This window comes from Lepus europaeus, chromosome 5 (genome assembly GCF_033115175.1).
Source record: "Lepus europaeus isolate LE1 chromosome 5, mLepTim1.pri, whole genome shotgun sequence".
NCBI lineage: Eukaryota > Metazoa > Chordata > Mammalia > Lagomorpha > Leporidae > Lepus > Lepus europaeus.
The window spans coordinates 25264740-25282815 of record NC_084831.1 but is presented as its reverse complement, the minus strand read 5'-3'; the positions used below and the strand labels follow the sequence as shown (position 1 = coordinate 25282815).

The window sequence follows — 18076 nt, the reverse complement described above, 5'->3', positions numbered from 1 at the left end:
TGCTATGGCCTGGGAAAGCAGTAGAAGATGGCCCAAGTCCTTGGGCCCCTGCACCTGTGTGAGAGATCTGGAGGAAGCTCCAGGCTCCTGGCTTCAGATCAGCCAGCTTCAGCCATTGCGACCATTTGGGGAGTGGACCAGCGGATGGAAGATCTCTCTGTGTCTCTGCTTCTGCTGTAATTCTACCTTTCAAATACATAAATAAATCTTTAAAAAAAAATTGAGTCTGAAGCCAGTGTTGTGGGGCAGTGGGCTCAGTCCTGGGAGTTCTGGCTCCTCCCCTTCTGATCCAGCTTCTTTTCTTTTTCTTTAAAGATCTATTTACTGGGGCCGGCGTGGTGGCGAAGTGGGTTAAAGCCCTGGCCTGAGGCGCCAGAATTCCATGTGGGCACCAGTTCTAGTCCTGGCTGCTCCTCTTCCAATCCAGCTGTCTGCTATAGCCTGGGATAGCAGTGGAAGATGGCCCAAGTCCTTGGGCCCCTGTACCCGCCTGGGAGACCCGGAAGACGCTCCTGGCTCCTGGCTTGGATTGGCGCAGCTCCGGCGTTGCAGCCATCTGGGGAGTGAACCAGCAGATGGAAGACCTCTCTCTCTGTCTCTACCTCTCTCTGTAACTCTGTCTTTCAGATAAATAAAATAAATCTTTAAAAAAATCTATTTATTTATTTGAAAATCAGAGTTACACAGAGAAAGAAGGAGAGGCAGAGAGAGAGAGAGAAAGAGGTCTGCTATCCACTGATTCACTCCCCAGTCCCCAACTAGCTGCATGGTCTGAGTTGTGCCGATCCAAAGCCAGGAGCCAGGAGCTTCCTCCGAGTCTCCCACGTGGGTGCAGGGGCCCAAGGACTTGGGCCATCTTCTACTGCTTTCCCAGACCACAGCAGAGAGCTGGATTGGAAGTGGAGCAGCCAGGACTTGAACCAGCACCCATATGGGATGCCAGCACTGCAGGCGGTGGCTTTACCTGCTATGCCACAGTGCCAGCTCCAACACAGGTACCCTTTTGACATCAGATCAAGTCATTTACTGGCTGGGTGAGTTTGCTAAGGCAATTTGTTTGACATCTCTGTGCCTTGATTTTCATTGATAAAGAACAAATGTAATAGCACCTGTCCCCAAGATTGGTAGGAAACTGAACAAGACAATGTGGCCTGTTGGACTACTGTGCACAAATAGCAGTTCTAAGACACCTCACTATGTACAACCCAGTAGCATAGCACAGGGGTTGCGCTCCTAGCTCAAGCTCACTGCATGGGCTCGAGGCCCAGCTCTGCCTGCATCTCTAATCGTGTTACTCTGAGCAATGAGCTCATCTCCCTATGCCTCAGTTTTCCCATCTGTAGAACGGAACAAAAAACAAAGATCATGGTCCAAATGATTAAATCAATCATGCATTCAGAGGGCCTTGCATAGAGCCTGGCACATAGTAAACTCAACAAACATGAACGTACATTACTATTTTTATTGTTCTTTCTAAATTAATTAAAGATGGGAAAATGGTTGTGTTAGAGACTCTCAGTGTAGCAATTACAAAGTCATTTTTCTTGTGGATACCTTAGTAATCAAGGTGTCTGTCTTAGCAGTTTGTGGCTTCTATTTCATCCAGGTTTTCTTCCGGGAGAGCTAGCCTTCCTATTTCTATCACCACCAGCACCGTCAGGAACACACCTTGAGAAGCAAGCATTGTTAGGATAAACAAAGCAACACCCAGCCAGCTGCAGGGCTGCCGCAGCTTCGGGCTGCTCCCAGCTTGCAGGAGCGTACAACCAATCACGAGCTGCCTGATGCAAATTGTGCTCCCTGATTGATCCCTCAAGCGCTGCAGGGCTCAGGTTATGGAAGCTGGCACTGTGGGAGGAACGCCTGCTCGTCCCTGCTCCAGGGCAGGTTAAGTGTCCGGTGAACAGCAGTGATGGTTGTGAGACGCATGTGTCGCACAGGCTCTTGTGAGCTGGCGATGGCCCTGAGCACCTTGGCGCTCCCTCCCCTTGGTTAAGCCGCAGCAGCCTCGCTAGGTAACCGTGCTGTTCCCACACCTGCTCCATGGGGAGGTTTTGCAGCTTAGAGTGCGAGCATGGCATGTGCTTGGAGTGGTGCTCGGCGCAGCGTAAACGCTCAGCCCTGCACAGGTTCGCTTTCCAAACTTAATCCCCACCGCCTGCCATGAGGTAGGTATGGACGCCACTGTTACAGGAGGGAAACTGAGGCATTGCAGGTGAAAAAGCAGGCTTTGAGTTATGCAGCAAGCGTACACGTCAGCTGCTGCACTTACGGGCTTTTTCCAAAGTCAGGCGTTCATCTGGGAGTCAGTAGAAGCACAGCTGTGTGAGGGAGGGCACAGAAACTCCTCGGAGGTCACCAGTGCTTGTCTCCAATTGGGAGGGGTTTGGGTGGGGCTTCCCCTTTTTCATTTATCTGTGCCTTTTTAAGTTTTCCATTAGCAACATGCATGACTCTTAGGTTGGGAGCAGAAGACGGCCAAGTACTTGGGCCCCTGCCACCCGCAGGGGAGACCAGGGCGGAGTTCTGGCTCCTGGCTTTGGCCTGGCCCAGACCTGACTATGGTGGCCATTTCGGGAGCGAATCGGCACATGGAAGATCTCTCTCCCTCTCTCCCTTTCAAATAAATAAAGCTTTCTGAAAATGAACGTCTTAAGTGGCTGCAGCAAGCCCAGATGGTGGGGGGTAGGGGGAGGGACCCGGGTGAATGGACAAGTGCGATCATCGAGGCGCGAGAAGGTGAGGTCGAACCGGGGTGTGGGCTGGGGATGTGTGGAGGAGGCGACGCAGACGGACAAAGTCAGCGGAACAGAAAGGACCTGGTGACTACAGGGACGTGAGTGAGGGGCCGTCTGCGATCAGTCCATTCCGTCCACGGAAGACGGTCAAGACACCAGCTACTTCCCTAGGCACAGTTCCCAGATCCACAGTTGCCCCAAACAGGTAAAATCTCTGAGCTCCATTCAACTGGAGGAAGACAAGGCACCAGAAGATGTGTCGGAGCCCTTGTCACAGGGGAAGGAAAGCCAGGGCTGGGCTCCCGGGGGACAGCTAGAGCAGACCTCCCCTTCGGAAAGGTTTGAGCAGAGATGGAAGGAAACAGGAGGACAAGCCCTGGGGACAGCTTACAGAAAGCTATTCCTTACAGAGGGAAAGAGCGGGGGCTGGCGCTGTGGCATAGCGGGTAAAGCCGCCACCTGCAGTGCCAGCATCCCATATTGGCACCAGTTCGAGTCCCAGATGCTCTACTTCCGATCCAGCTCTCTGCTGTGGCCTGGGAAAGCAGCAAAAGATGGCCCAAGTCCTTGGGCCCCTGCACCCATGTGGGAGACCCAGAAAAAGCTCCTGGCTCTTGGCTTCTGATTGTTGCAGTTCCGGCTGTTGTGGCCATCTAGGGAGTGAACCAGTGGATGGATGACCTCTCTCTCTCTCTGCCTCTCCTTCTCTCTCTGTGTAACTCTGACTTTCAAATAAATAAATTAATTAAAAAAAAAAAGAGGGAAAGAGCAGTTGCTAAGTCTTTGTAGAAGGAGCACTGGCAGGGAAGAGCGAGGAGGGCCAGGTGGCTCAGGAGAGGAAAGGAGGGAAAGCAGTCAGCCAACATCAGGACTCCTAAAAAAAATTAATTTTACATATTTGAAAGGCAGAGTTACAGAGAGAGAAAGAGAGATCTTCCATCAGCTGCTTCACTCCCCAAATGGCTGCAGCATCCAGGGCTGAGCGAGGCCAAGAACAGGAGCCTGGAACTCCGTCTAGGCTCCCAGGTGGGTGCATGGGCCCAAGCACTTGAGACATCTTGAGCTGCCTTCCCAGGAGCGTTATCAGGGAGCTGGATCAGAAGCAGAGCAGCCGGGACTTGAACCAGTGTGCTCATATGGGAAGCCAGCATCACAGGCAACAGCTTAAGCCACTGTGCTATGGTGTGGGCTCAAGACTCTTACTCCTTGTGTGATGAGAAGCCAGCACAGAGGAGTAACAGGCTTGGCCTTTTTTTTTTTTTTTTTTTTTTTTTTTTGACAGGCAGAGTGGATAGTGAGGGAGAGAGGTAGAGAGAAAGGTCTTCCTTTTTGCCGTTGGTTCACCCTTCAATGGCCGCTGCGGCCAGCGCATCTCGCTGATCCGAAGCCAGGAGCCAGGTGCTTCTCCTGGTCTCCCATGCGGGTGCAGGGCCCAAGCACTTGGGCCATCCTCCACTGCCTTCCAGGGCCTTAGCAGAGAGCTGGCCTGGAAGAGGGGCAACCGGGACTAGAACCCGGTGTGCCAGCGCTGCAAGGCGGAGGATTAGCCTGTTAAGCCAAGGCGCCGGCCAGGCTTTGCCTTTTTTTAAAAAGATTGCTGAGACATAGGCAAGGTTGGAAGCCTGTGCAGCAATCCTGGAGAGAGATGCTGGTGGCTTCCAGTGTGGCCAAGTCACACTGAGCAGCGACTGGATTCTGAATGTACTTGGAATAGAGCCAACAGCATTTCCAACTTCCTGGATGTGTGGTGCAGAGTCCAGAGCAAAGGCAAAACTGGCAGTCAGTGCACCTGGGAGGAGGGCGCGCGTGCTTCCCCAGCAGAGGCAGACTTCCCAAGAGCCAGAGGTGGGAGAGGCGAGCCGGGCACTGGTGCTGGATGTGTTCAGTCGGAGATCCCTTCCAAACGCCCATGTCAGGTGGCCAGGTGGCCAGGTGGGTAGACCGGCCAGAAGTTCAGAGCAAAGGTCACAGCTGGAGACAAAATTCAGGAGTTCATCAAAGAATAGATGGTATCTAAAGACCAAGTGCTGGATGAGAAAGTCTAGGGGCGAGGTCCACGGGGAGTCCTGGGTTATGACTTGGGCAACTGGGAGGCTGTTTTCCTTCCGAGAGGCGGAGGACCCAGGGGAAGGAGCAGGAGCTGAAGGGAAGAAGATGTGGTTGTTGTGCGCTGGGGGGGCCAGGGACCTCAGAGAGGGGCAGGGAGAGACAGAGACTGCGGTCACTCGAGTACCAGCAAGTTTATGTAAAAGAAATGCAAATCTATGCGAACCAGAGCCCTGTTCTCATTGCCCAGCGTCAGGGCGCGCAGGTGTGGAGGCAGGTGTATCGGGGACTAACCCAGGGACGAGAACCTGCAGGTGCAATCTTCATACAGCGTGGGAAGGAAGCACCCTGGGAAGAAGTGGGGAAAGCAGAGACAGAGCATGGGCCTCCCCAATTCTGCTTCTCTAAGGCACCTGAAGGGGGGCTCCTGAGAGACTGGGGAGGGGTCAGATGGGACAGAGAAAGGAGCCACGTAGCCAGAAGCAGGACTTTCTGCTGTGGCTGCCTGACAAGCCTCACAACTCAGTGAGACAAACAGCGTGGAACGGCTGGTCTCTGCTCCTTCGTGGCTCCAGCTCTAAGCGGGAACATGCCAGTTGCTGGGGACGGGGACCATAGTGGGGACTCCTTCCCTCACCTGTCTGGCTCCCAGCCCCGGGTGGCTGACGGCAGGGCTCAGCTAGGAGTGTCACCTGGAGGGCTGGTCGGTGGCTTGGGCTTCTCAGGGAAAGGCAGTTGGAGCTTGAGACGGACTGGCTCCAGGGGCAGTGTCTAGAGAAACCTAGAAACGGTGGAAAGGTCTGAACCCCAGAGTCATCCGGTATCACGGCTGCCGTCTTCTATTGGTCAAGTGGTCTCGAGCCCACCGGGATTCTAGGGGAGGGGTATGGATTCTGCTTCTCCACGGGAGGAATTCAAACACTTTGCAGCCAGTTATTTTTTTCAGAACAGTTTTGTGTGATATAATTCCCATGCTAGATAGATCACCCGTTGAAAGTGTATAACTTGGTGTCTTGGAGCGTATAAATAGGGTTGCACAACCTACAACCACCAGCAGTTTCAGAACGTTTTCCTCACTCCCCGCTAAGACACCACGAAGCCTTGGTTATCACTGAGCCCCGCATTCCCACCCCTTCCTCCAGCCCCTGGCAAGCACTAATCTACTTTGTGTCTCTGGAGATTGGCCTTCTCTGGACATTCTGCGTAATTGGAACAGTACGGGATCTTTTGTGACTGGCTTCTTCCACCGAGCAGAAGATTCATTTCCCGCTGTTACTCACATCCATGCTGCGTTACCTGGCCTGGGTCAATGATGTTTCAGTGTGCACATTCGCCACGTAGTGGTTACTCATCCACCAGCTGATGGCATCTGGGTTATTTCCGCCTTTGACTCACGCATATTAGCTCTGAGTATTCCTGTACAAGTTTGGTGGCTGGTGTTTGGACCACTGGCAGGACAGTGAGGGCTGGTGGACCCCAGACAGGATTTTACATGTCTTAGCTCTCTGACCTTCAGTAAGGCACCAAATGTCTCTGAGGTCCATTTGCAACACAAGATGACAAAATATTCCTGGCCAGGGAAGGATCAGTGAGCTCAGGGAGGTGACGTGAGTTTGGTTTTTTTGTTTTTTGTTTTTTTTTTAAGATTTATTTATTTATTTGAAAGTCAGAATTACACAGAGAGAGGAGAGGCAGAGAGAGAGAGAGGTCTTCCATCCGCTGGTTCATTCCCCAGATGGCCACAATGGCCTGAGCTGTGCCGATCCGAAGCCAGGAGCTAGGAACTTCCTCTGGGTTTCCCACGTGGGTGCAGGGGACCAAGGACTTGGGCCATCTTCTACTGCTATCCTGGGCCATAGCAGAGAGCTGGACAGGAAGTGGAGCAGCCGGGTCTCGAACTTGCGCCCATATGAGATGCCTGCACTTCAGGCCAGGTTGTTAATCATTGCACCACAGCGCCAGCCCCATGATGTGAGTTTTTAAACAATCAACTGAGAGAAGCTTCGTAAGAGTCCGCAGATCACCCACCGGCTGCCATGCCCTTTCTTGATGGCAGAGCCCTGATTTTGGTCAGGCACCCGGCAGCCATTGCCTCAGAGGCCGGGACCCCTCCCAGCCCAGCAGCGAGCAGTCTAATCCATCAGTCTTCACTGGCAAATGGCTTTGGAATGACCTAGTGGTCAGTGCACTAGTGATCTATGAGATGGAGGAAGTATCTGGGTGAGCACTGCAAAAAATGGATATCTTATCCCATAAAGAGAGCCGAAAGCAACCACCCCTCTCCAGTATGATGCTTTTGTGTCTGCTCGTGAAACTGCACCTCCATCAACCTCCTTGCTGTGATGGAGTGTGAAGATGGACAGCAAAGGTCATCACTAGACAACTCTTGCCCCTAGGTGATTTCTTACATGAGATAATAAATGTCCTCATTCTTTATGTCACTTCTAGCTGTGTTTTTTTTTTTAATATTTTATTTATTTTTTTAGGAGGTAGAGTTACAGACAGTGAGAGGGAAAGATAGAGAGAAAGGTCTTCCTTCCGTTGGTTCACTCCCCAAATGGCCGCAACGGCCAGAACTGCATCAGTCTGAAGCCAGGAGCCAGGTGTTTCCTCCCAGTCTCCCATGTGGGTGCAGGGGCCCAAGCACTTGGGCCATCCTCCACTGCCTTCCCAGGCCACAGAGAGAGCTGGACAGGAAGAGGAGCAGCCAGGACTAGAACCAGCGCCCATATGGGATGCCGGCACAATAGGCAGAGAATTAACCTACTGCACTATGATGCTGGCCCGTAGCTGTATTTCTTATAACTTGCAATGGAAAACATTGATTCTTTTTTTAAAGATTTAATTAAGCCAGCGCCGCAGCTCACTAGGCTAATCCTCCGCCTTGCGGCGCTGGCACACTGGGTTCTAGTCCCGGTCGGGCGCTGGATTCTGTCCCGGTTGCCCCTCTTCCAGGCCAGCTCTCTGCTGTGGCCCGGGAGTGCAGTAGAGGATGGCCCAAATGCTTGGGCCCTGCACCCCATGGGAGACCAGGAGAAGCACCTGGCTCCTGCCATCCGATCAGCGCGGTGCGCCGGCCACAGTGCGCCGGCAGCGGTGGCCATTGGAGGGTGAACCAACGGCAAAAGGAAGACCTTTCTCTCTGTCTCTCTCTCTCTCTCACTGTCCACTCTGCCTGTCAAAAAAATAAATTAAAAAAAAAGATTTATTTATTTATTTGAAAGTCAGAGAGAGATGGACATGCCCCAGTTGGCTGCAAGGGCTGGAGCTGTGCTGATCCAAAGCTAGGAGCCAGGAGCTTCTTCCAGGTCTCCTATGTGGGTACAGGGACCTAAGGACTTGGGCCATCTTCCACTGCTTTTCCAGGCCATAATGGAGAGCAGGATCAGAAATGGAGCAGCCAGGACTCAAACTGGCACCATATGGGTTGCCGGTACAGCATGCGGCGGCTTTATCTGCAACACCACAGCGCCAGTCCCCAAAACATTGATTCTTGAACACATATTAGTATCCATTTATTTGTCTATCATCCCATACACTACAAAAGAAAAATTAATCTTATCTTATAATAAAATATACAGGGAAAAATCAAACCAAGGATAAGCAAGTAAGGAAAAGGGGCTTTTGTTCCCGGCATCACGACATCCTAAATGCCCTGAGTGATGCTCCTCACACAAGCACCTAGAATTGTTTTAAATTTGTTTTTTTAAATAAATAAATTTTAGTCATCAGCTTACATTTAAGTCAAGAGAGCAAAAAGAGACACAGTGGGTTAAGCCACCACCTGTAGCACTGGATCCCATATCAGAACGCCAGTTCAAGTCCTAGCTGCCCTGTTTCCAATCCAGCTCCCTGATAATGTGCCTGGGAAGGCAGTGGAAAATGGCCCAAGTACTTGGACCTCTATCACCCACATGGGAAACCCAGATGGAGTTCCTGGCTCCTGGTTTTGGCCTGGCTCAGCCCTGAGCATTGTAGCCATTTGGGAAGTGAACCAGCAGATAGAAGATCGATCTCTCTCTCTCTCTCTCCCCCATCATTCTGCCTTTCAAATGCATAAAATAATGTATGATGACTTAATGGAATCTCCTTCGGCTGATGGCTTGCTGCTGAGACTTGGACATCTGACCTTCTAGGAACGGTGTCTTCTGTGAGAACAAATGTGGGGTGTAAGCAATGGTGACAGGCTCAATCTTTCTTGTTTCAGGTCCAGCACCTTGGAGCCCAGGATGTGATTACAGGGAAACTAAGCTGAATTCCAGACTGAAGCTACTGGTAAGCAGCCTTAAATAAAAGTCTGAAGAAATAACAGGTGCATGTAAATGGACTCCCAAGTATTGGAGGACTTCAAAAATGAAACTTTCAAATCCTTAAGACAATCATTTTAGCCTTCCTAATGAAGCTGCTTTCCTTTTTTAAAAAAATGCATAAGGGGATTCGGCAAGATGGCGGAATAGGCAGGAAGCACACTTAGTCCGGGGGGAGAGAAAGTTTAATATAAGTGGAGATACTGCAGGGTCAAGGAAGAGTAGGGGATGAAACAGCAGAGGAAACTCTTCCGGAACTAGTGATTCACAGTGGACCTGCGTGGAGAGCGTGGGAGCCCAAGTTCGGGACACCAGCGGCAGACTCAACGCACCAGCGCTGGAACGCGAGGTGAGCCGAACCTCCATAGCCCGAGATACCAGCAGGCAAGCGGAAAGAGGGGGCTAGAGGGAACGAGGCTTGAAACTCCGTGGGGAAAAGTTCACCAGGCTAACTAGAAGAGAGAGAAAAAATAAATAAAAAAAGTGACTCATACGGACACAAGTTTCTCTCTCTCCGCTCACCTCTCACAGGCGAGCAAGACAGAGCAGGCGCCATTTTGGACATACGTCATAAGCAGGGCGACCTCAGGTCTGCACCAGCCCTGAGCCTAGCAGAAAAACCTGACTCTGTGGGGAGGGGTGAAATAACAGGAGATTAGCATCTAACTTGGCAACCCAGTGGGAGACTGCAGGAGAATTGGAGCCCACACTGAGGACAGCAGAGATTCCCTGTGTGGTCCTTGGGAAAGAGCTTCTGATCTCTGGCTCCTGTGGGTATATCATTAGCCTGCTAACTACCTCCAATTACGTTCAGTTGTGCGGAATTACTTCCCTTTTAAATCAAAAAAAGAAAGAGAGATTTACCACACCTAACCTGGGAGTGTCATCCTTGACACACCCTCAACCCTGAGGAACCAAACACAGCTCTCAGTCCACACTCATCTCAAGCCTCTAAGGCTCCACTGAAAGCAGACAGTCCACTTCATATAGAGCCATAGTGTAACAAGAAAAAAACACCACAGTGAAGAAACCAAATATCTCCAACATGCCAAACAACAAATGCAAAAACCAAGCTAACAAGAACAAGGAAGAAACTATGACGCCCCCAAATGAAAAAGACACCCCAATTCAAGATTATGAAGATGATGAGATAGAAGAAATGCAAGAAGCGGATCTCAAAAAATTGATAAGAACATTAAGAAGTTCTCAAAAACAAATTCTTGAACTACAGAAATCCTTCATGGACAAGATAGAAAATCTCTCTCGTGAAAGTGAAATATTAAGGAGGAATCAAAATGAAATGAAACAACTAGTGGAACAAGAAACTCTGATAGTGACTAGAAATCATAATGAAATGAAGAGTTCAATAGATCAAATGACAAACACATTAGAGAGCCTTAAAAACAGAATGGGCGAAGCAGAAGAGAGAATATCAGACATAGAAGACAGAGAACAGGAAAGGAAACAGGCAAACCAAAGAAAAGAAGAAGAAATTAGAAATCTAAAAAATATTGTCGGGAATCTACAGGATACTATTAAAAAACCCAACATTCGGGTTCTAGGAGTTCCTGAAGGCATGGAGAGGGAGAAAGGATTAGAAGGCATTTTCAGTGAGATACTAGCAGAAAATTTCCCAGGTTTGGAGAAGGACAGAGGCATCCTAGTACAGGAAGCTTATAGAACCCCTAATAAACGTGACCAAAAGAGATCCTCACCACGACATGTTGTAATCAAACTCACCACAGTGAAACATAAAGAAAAGATCCTAAAATGTGCAAGAGAGAAACGTCAGATCACTCTTAGAGGATCTCCAATTAGACTCACAGCAGACTTCTCATCAGAAACCCTACAAGCTAGAAGGGAATGGCGAGACATAGCCCAGGTACTAAGAGAGAAAAACTGCCAGCCCAGAATACTATATCCTGCAAAGCTCTCATTTGTGAATGAAGGTGAAATTAAGACTTTTCATAGCAAACAGAAACTGAAAGAATTTGTTGCCACTCATCCTGCCCTGCAAAAGATGCTTAAAGATGTCTTACACACAGAAACACAGAAACATGGTCACCAATATGAAAGAAGGTAAAGGAAGGAAACCTCACAGCAAAAGATCACAGGAAGCTCAATTTCTCTTTGACATAGAATTAAACTCTGAAGCTCTGTTAAAGCAATGTGTTAAAGTAATCTATTATGTTCTCTTGATGTCTGTTAAATTCTAATTGTTCAAAAACAGCTGAATTTTTATTAAGAGCTATGGGTTATTTAAATATGTGCTTTTTTCAAAAATTTGAATAATCACCTTGTAACAATGATCAAATTTGGTCTATGTTAAGTCATGATTTTAAGAAATCTTATTTCAACCAGATATTTTGGATTTTGAGCCTTCTTGGCATTCTTGACAGGCATTCAAAAAATCAAAGTTTCAAACAATCTGGTCTCTAAAATTTCCAGTAAATCCTGGACTTTGGTTTTTCCAGTTTGGGCCCAACTGAAAAAATCAAAGGACCTATGTCTCTCATCTTATAGAGACACCAACTAATCAGTCTATTTGGAGTATATTAGAAGTACTGTCAAGATGTGATGTGGTACCAGACTTTAAGTTTCTATAATGGAAAATGCTATTAATACAAATGTTTGAGAATTAAAAAGTCTAATGATCTTGTGTTACTAGACATGATAGTTATCTTAATGAGAAAGCCCCAGAGGCTTAAAGGGTTAAATACTTGTAAAATCCTACAGGTGCTTTCAAAAATACTGTGAAGTAAGCAAGTGCCTCTTGTTGGTTGATGAGTTTATAATTTTAAACATGGCGACTTAAAGTCTTTTGTCATCCACAGTTATATATGATCTGCTGCTCATAAAACTAAAGCGTTGTTGGTTCTGTGTTTAGCTGTCCTCCTATAGGTCCCTATGGACTTTTTCCAGCCACTTTTATTGTATTCAGTACTTTGGGATGGCTCTGTAAACAGATGAAGCCAATAATGTATTAACAGTACCAACTGAGAGAAAGTATGGTTAACTGAGGTTACTAAAAAGAAAAAGCAATTCAAATCAATTGGCAATCTACAAAAAGAGTTAAAGATTTTAAAAGCTATTATTAAAATTGCTATATTGGTCTATTATGCTATATTATATGTGTGTACATATTGTATGTCCACATGGGGAAATTTTATTAAGAGTTTTATTTTAAATGGCTTATAGATAAGATTGTCCATAAATTTAAGCTGCTAAAATCAATCAAAGATACATTTTAATTTGTGGGACCTGAATCTGTGTATCATATGTTTTAGACTTGTTGGTAGAAAGAAACTAAAAACATTTTAGATGGTTGTGCTTAAGTTTACTGGCTAAACAAACTACACCATGTTAGATATTTAAGAGGTGTTTTCAAATACATGATTCTTAAAATTTATAGAAGGCATTGGACCTTCTGGTAAATGTTTTCTTAAGTTGTTATCTAATGGTTGAAATGGTTTGCTAAGTATTCATGTGATATTGCTATTGTCAGCAAGCGATCTAGGACTTGCTCACTCATTTCTCTATTCTAAGCCAAACTTGTTCTTTCATTTCTCTATTCTCTTCAAGGTAGGAAACTAATTCTATTATGAAGGAATCTGTAGGATGCACAATTTAATCTTTAGACCTTATAAAAGAGATGGCTAACATTTTTCTGCAATAGCATAGCCAAAATAAGAACTCAAATAATAATCTCATAGCTAGATTCACTTCGCCATCAGCGAAGTATACAGTAAGTAGAAAAAACCTCCCTTTCAGACCAAAGGGAAAGAAAGTTTTAAAGTGAGAATATAATTTTCCTCATGGGCATTGCCTACCTTAGAAAAACTACTACAGAGCATGCCTGTGACTATAGACTTGTAGTTCAGACCACCGAAGTTTAGAGATGGGAAACGGGCACTTCCTTGACTTGCATCCTCTGGTCTGCTTTAACACAAACCAGGAGGAAAAGAAAGCTAGGCATCAGAAGCAATGGGTGGCAGGCCTATTAATGGCTGATCTGTACAGTGATCTGCCCTCAAGCAGACCCAACAGGCCAGTCCACTGCAGTGGCTTTCAATGTGGTAAGCCTGGGCTTCAGCAGAAGTCAGCTTGTGAAGAGCCCTGGCAGCTCTGCCAAGAGTTGGATCACTGGAAATGGACCTGCCCTGGAGTCGAAGGATGCCCAGGTCAGAGCCACAGATCTTATTGGCTCTAAGCTGAAAAGCCCTTCACTCAGCCCAACTTCCAAAGTGACCACTGCAGCTGAGGGGACAGCCAAGTAGGGTCAGCAACATTGCAGGCAGAACTGTAAATTTCTTGGTAGAGATGCCCCCTGCCTTTACCTGGCCAGCTCTCCTCCCAGGCCAGCCAAGTAATGAAAGTCAACAGAGTGCCTTCCCCTAGGAGGTTCACACCTCCCTTAGGATATACCCCATGTGAAGAGATAAATAGGTCTGGGCCTCTGAATTTACAAGGCCTAAAGCCCACCAGATTATTATCAAGCCCCTTCTATCAGGTTCTATTTGCCTCTCAATCAGAAAAATTACTTGTAGCTTAGACAGCACCTTTCTTAGCTCCTCTAATAATGACTCTGTCCTTTGTTCTAGACCCTGTCTAGTGCACTTGGGCCTCATTCCTTTGTAATCATAACCTCTACTCTACCACCAATGGCTCTACTCCCAACCTGTGTGTACTGATGGTCCTCTTCCCCACTTAATGCTGTATAATTGTTCAAACCTGGTAAATGCCACTCTTAGGATCATTGGTTACTATCCTCACTCTGTCTTTTATGACCTTGTCTAAATATGATCAGAGTCGGCAAACGTGGAAGGCTTCCATAGCCTTGGCAACTCATGACGACAGCCTAGGATGGTTACTGGCGCCATAAACTAGAGTGTCAATGTGTTGGGTCAACAACAGGAGCCACTGTGCACTTGCTCCTCATGTGGGATCTCTGTCCTTAATGTGCTGTACATTGTGATTTAATGCTATGACTAGTACTCAAACAGTATGTTTCACTTTGTGTTTCTGTGTGGGTGCAAACTTTTGAAATCTTTATACTAAATTGATCTTCTGTATATAAAGAGAATTGAAAATGAATCTTGATGCAAATGGAAGGGGAGAGGGAGCGGGAGGGGGGAGGGTTGCGGGTGGGAGGGAAGTTATGGGGGGGGGGAAGCCATTGTAATCCATAAGCTGTACACTGGAAATTTATATTCATTAAATAAAAGTTTAAAAAAATGCATAAAATAAAACTCTTTAAAAAAAGAGAGATGGCAACAAAAACAAACATAGATAAGAAAGACACATAATATATCAGAAATTAATGACATACAGAGAAAATAATTTATGAAAGGGGGATGGGGATTGCCAGATGGAGAAAGTGCATCATGGTTTTATAGGGAAGTCACTCATAGAAATAGTGACATTTGAGAAAAGCCTTGAAAGTGATAAGGAGGGGCTGGTGCTATGGTGCAGTGGGTTAAGCTGCCATCTACAGTGCTGGCATCCCATATGGGTGTCAGTTCAATTCCCAGCTGCTCCACTTCTGATCCAGCTCCCTGCTAATGGCCTGGGAAAGCAGTAGAAGATGGCCCAAGTCCTTGGGCCTCTGCACCTATGTAGGAGACCCAGAAGAAGCTCCTGGCTCCTGGCTTTGGCCTGGCCTAGCCCCAGCTGTTGTGGCTATTTGGGGAGTGAACCAGTAGATGGAAGACCTCTCTCTCTCTCTCTCTCTCTCTCTCTCTCTCTCTTTCTCTCTCTCCTCCTCTCTTTAAAATAAATAAGCAAATAAATCTTACCCCCAAAAAAGAAAGTAAGGAGGGCAGCAACCTGATGAATATCTGAGAGAAAAGCGAGTCAGGTAGAGGAAACTGTACAAAGACCGAATGTTGTACACATGACTGGAATGTATAGGACTAACAATCAGCCAGGGCCACTGATGAATGGGTGAAGGGGAAAGTAGAGGAAGATGAGGTCACAGCAATAATGGATATAGAATTCTAGATGGTTTACATTTTCTTTTGGGAATTTCAAGTTAACATGTATCCCATTGTCTTCTGGCATCCATGGTTTCTGTGGAGAAGTCTGTTGTATTCCCTAGTGTAGACTCCTCTAGTTGTTTCTTTTTTTTTTTTTTTAAGATTTATTTATTTTTTTATTTGAGAATCAGAGTTACACATAGAGAGGAGAGGCAGAGAGAGAGAGTCTTCCATCCACTGGTTCACTCCCCAGTTGGCCGCAACAGCTGGAGCTGCACCGATCCAAAGCCAGGAGCCAGGAGTTCTTCTGGGTCTCCCACACGGGTACAGGGGCCCAAGGACTTGGGTCATCTTCTACTGCTATCCCAGGCCATAGCAGAGAGATGGATCAGAAGTGGAGCAGCCAGGACTAGGACTGGCACCCAGAAGGTGGCTTCAGGCCAGGGCGTTAACCCACTGTGCCACAGTGCTGGCCCCCCTCTAGTTGTTTCTAAGATTTTCTCATAGTCTCTGGTTTTCAGAATTTTCACCATCATGTGCCTGAACATGGTCTTCTTTGTATTCATTCTATCTGGAGTTCATAGTTCTTCATGAATCTCATGTCCTGATATCTTCAGTTTTGGAAATTATCAACCATCATCTCTGAAATTCCACATCTGCTCTAATCTTTCTTTCCTTTGAGTTGAGTCTTTGACTACACACAATTTAGACATTTCCACTCTGTTCCAGTTGTCTCATTCTTTTCTGTATTTCTAATTCTCTCATCTCTCCTTTCTCTTGTCTGGACTTTTCTTTTGGCTGATTTCCAGTCCACTAATTCTCTTTCCAGCTATGTCCAACCTGTTATCACACTCATCTGTTGAGTTCCTAATTTCAATTTTTTTTTTAGTTCTACAATTTCTTTTACAATTTTTGTAGTTTTGAGTTCCCTGCTGACATTTCCCATGATTTTATTTAAAATTTTTTGTACTAAGTACTGTTTTTTAGAAGTCTGATAATGTCAATATCTGTGGGTCTGTTTCATTTTTTTTTATCTTTGACAGGCAGAGTGGACAGTGAGAGAGAGAGACACAGAGAAAGGTCTTCCTTTGCCGTTGGTTCACCCTCCAATGGCCGCCGCGGCTGGCGTGCTGCGACTGGTGCAACACACTGATCCGAAGGCAGGAGCCAGGTGCTTCTCCTGATCTCCCATGGGGTGCAGGGCCCAAGCATTTGGGCCATCCTCCACTGCACTCCCTGGCCACAGCAGAGAGCTGGCTTGGAAGAGGGGCAACAGGGACAGAATCCGGCACCCCAACCGGGACTAGAACCTGGTGTGCCAGTGCCGCTAGGCAGAGGATTAGCCTGTTGAGCCACGCACCGGCCTTGTGGGTCTGTTCCTATTACACATTTTTCCTCTTGCTATTTTTACCAATTCATGTGTCTTTACATGCTTAGTAATTTTAACTAAGTTTTGACGCTGAATATTAAGATGTAGAGATAATTTGAAGCTCTGAATCATGTTCCCTTCCTCAACACAGGGCATACATTTTCTTTTGACAAGGAGTATAGGCAGATCATGTTAATGCAATTAGGGCCTGAGCTTAGTCCAAAGCTAGTTTCCAATCTTTGTGATGCCTAGTCTGTTTCTGATTCACTCAAAATTACAAGCTGTGGAAAGTTCTATGAAGGAAGTAAAGTGAAGGGTGACAGAACAGAGTGATTTGGGGAGGGAGTGATAAATGGATATTAAGGTACTCAAAGAAAGCGTCTAGAAGAGGTGACACCAGAGACCCGATCTGATTGGTGAGAAGACAGTCATGTGAGGATACAGATTCTACAGCAAATGTAAGTGTCCTGGGGCAGACATGAGCTTGGAAGCTTTGTGGAATAGAAAGAAGGCAAGATGACATAACAAGGTAGATAAGAAATGGAAGCCCTGGCAAAAAGCGTGGATTTCATTTTAGGTGCAGTGGGAAATACTGAAGAAATGTATGTAAGGGAGTGACAAAATTTGATTCCTGGTTTTGAAAGATGACTTTGGCCTCTGTGTACAGAAATATCACTATGGAAACAAGACTAAAGCAGAGAGACCCGTGATGAGACTACTTGAGGCAATCCAAGTGAGAGAGGGTGACAACACGGACAGGAGTGCAAGGCAAATGAGGAGAAATTGGAGAATTTGAGATAAATTTTGGAGACAGGATTTACAGTGCTTGTTGCTAGGTTACATATGGTGTTAGAGGGTAGAAAAAAGACTTGAGGGGCCAGCGCTGTGGCATAGCATGTAAAGCCACCACCTGCAGTGCCAGCATCCCATACAGGTGCCTGTTTGAGACCCGGCTGCTCCACTTCTGATACAGCTCTCTGCTATGGCCTGGGAAAGCAGTAGAAGATGGTCCAAGTCCTTGGACCACTCACCCAGGTGGAAGACCCACAGGAAGCTCCTGGCTTTAGATCAGCGCAGCTCCAGCCATTGCGGCCATCTGGGGAGTGAACCATTAGATAGAAGATCTCTCCCTCTCTCTCTCTCTCTCTCTCTCTCTCTCTGCCTTTCCTCTCTCTGTGTAACTGCGACTTTCAAATAAAACTAAATAAATCTTTAAAAAAATGAAAAAAAACTTGAGAAACTGTGTGGATGGTGGAGCCTAAGATCCAGGTGAGGAAGTATGGCTGCTTGGGGCATAAAAGTTAAGAGTTCCATTCTGAAGCTACTTCCATGCTATGCAAGTGGCATTTATTTGGTGTCTTTGGATTGCAAATGCCAAACTGGCTTAAGCAAAAATGAGAAGTCATTGGCTGACATAATGATGGACAGCTGGATTCAGGCGCCATGGCCATCAGGAAGACACACACTATCTCACTCTCTCCGTTTCCTTCTCCCGTCCCTCCCATCTTCCTCCTCCAGTTTCTTTTTCTTCTCTGCTGAATGATTGAATCCTTGAGTGGCTGCAGCCGTGCCCCCACCCACAGAGCAGACTGCAGGGAAAGGGCAGCCACCCCAGGGCCTCTCCACCGCGCTCCGCGGCCC

General features: G+C 47.0%; 1 non-coding gene across 1 annotated transcript; it reads left to right on the top strand.

Annotated features, from left to right (window-relative positions):
* The first annotated feature begins 8848 nt into the window (after positions 1 to 8848).
* On the top strand, positions 8849 to 8917 carry LOC133761294 (small nucleolar RNA SNORD30). The gene has a single exon (XR_009866097.1). It is a non-coding gene; the product is annotated as a small nucleolar RNA SNORD30 (small nucleolar RNA).
* Positions 8918 to 18076: the final 9159 nt, after the last annotated feature.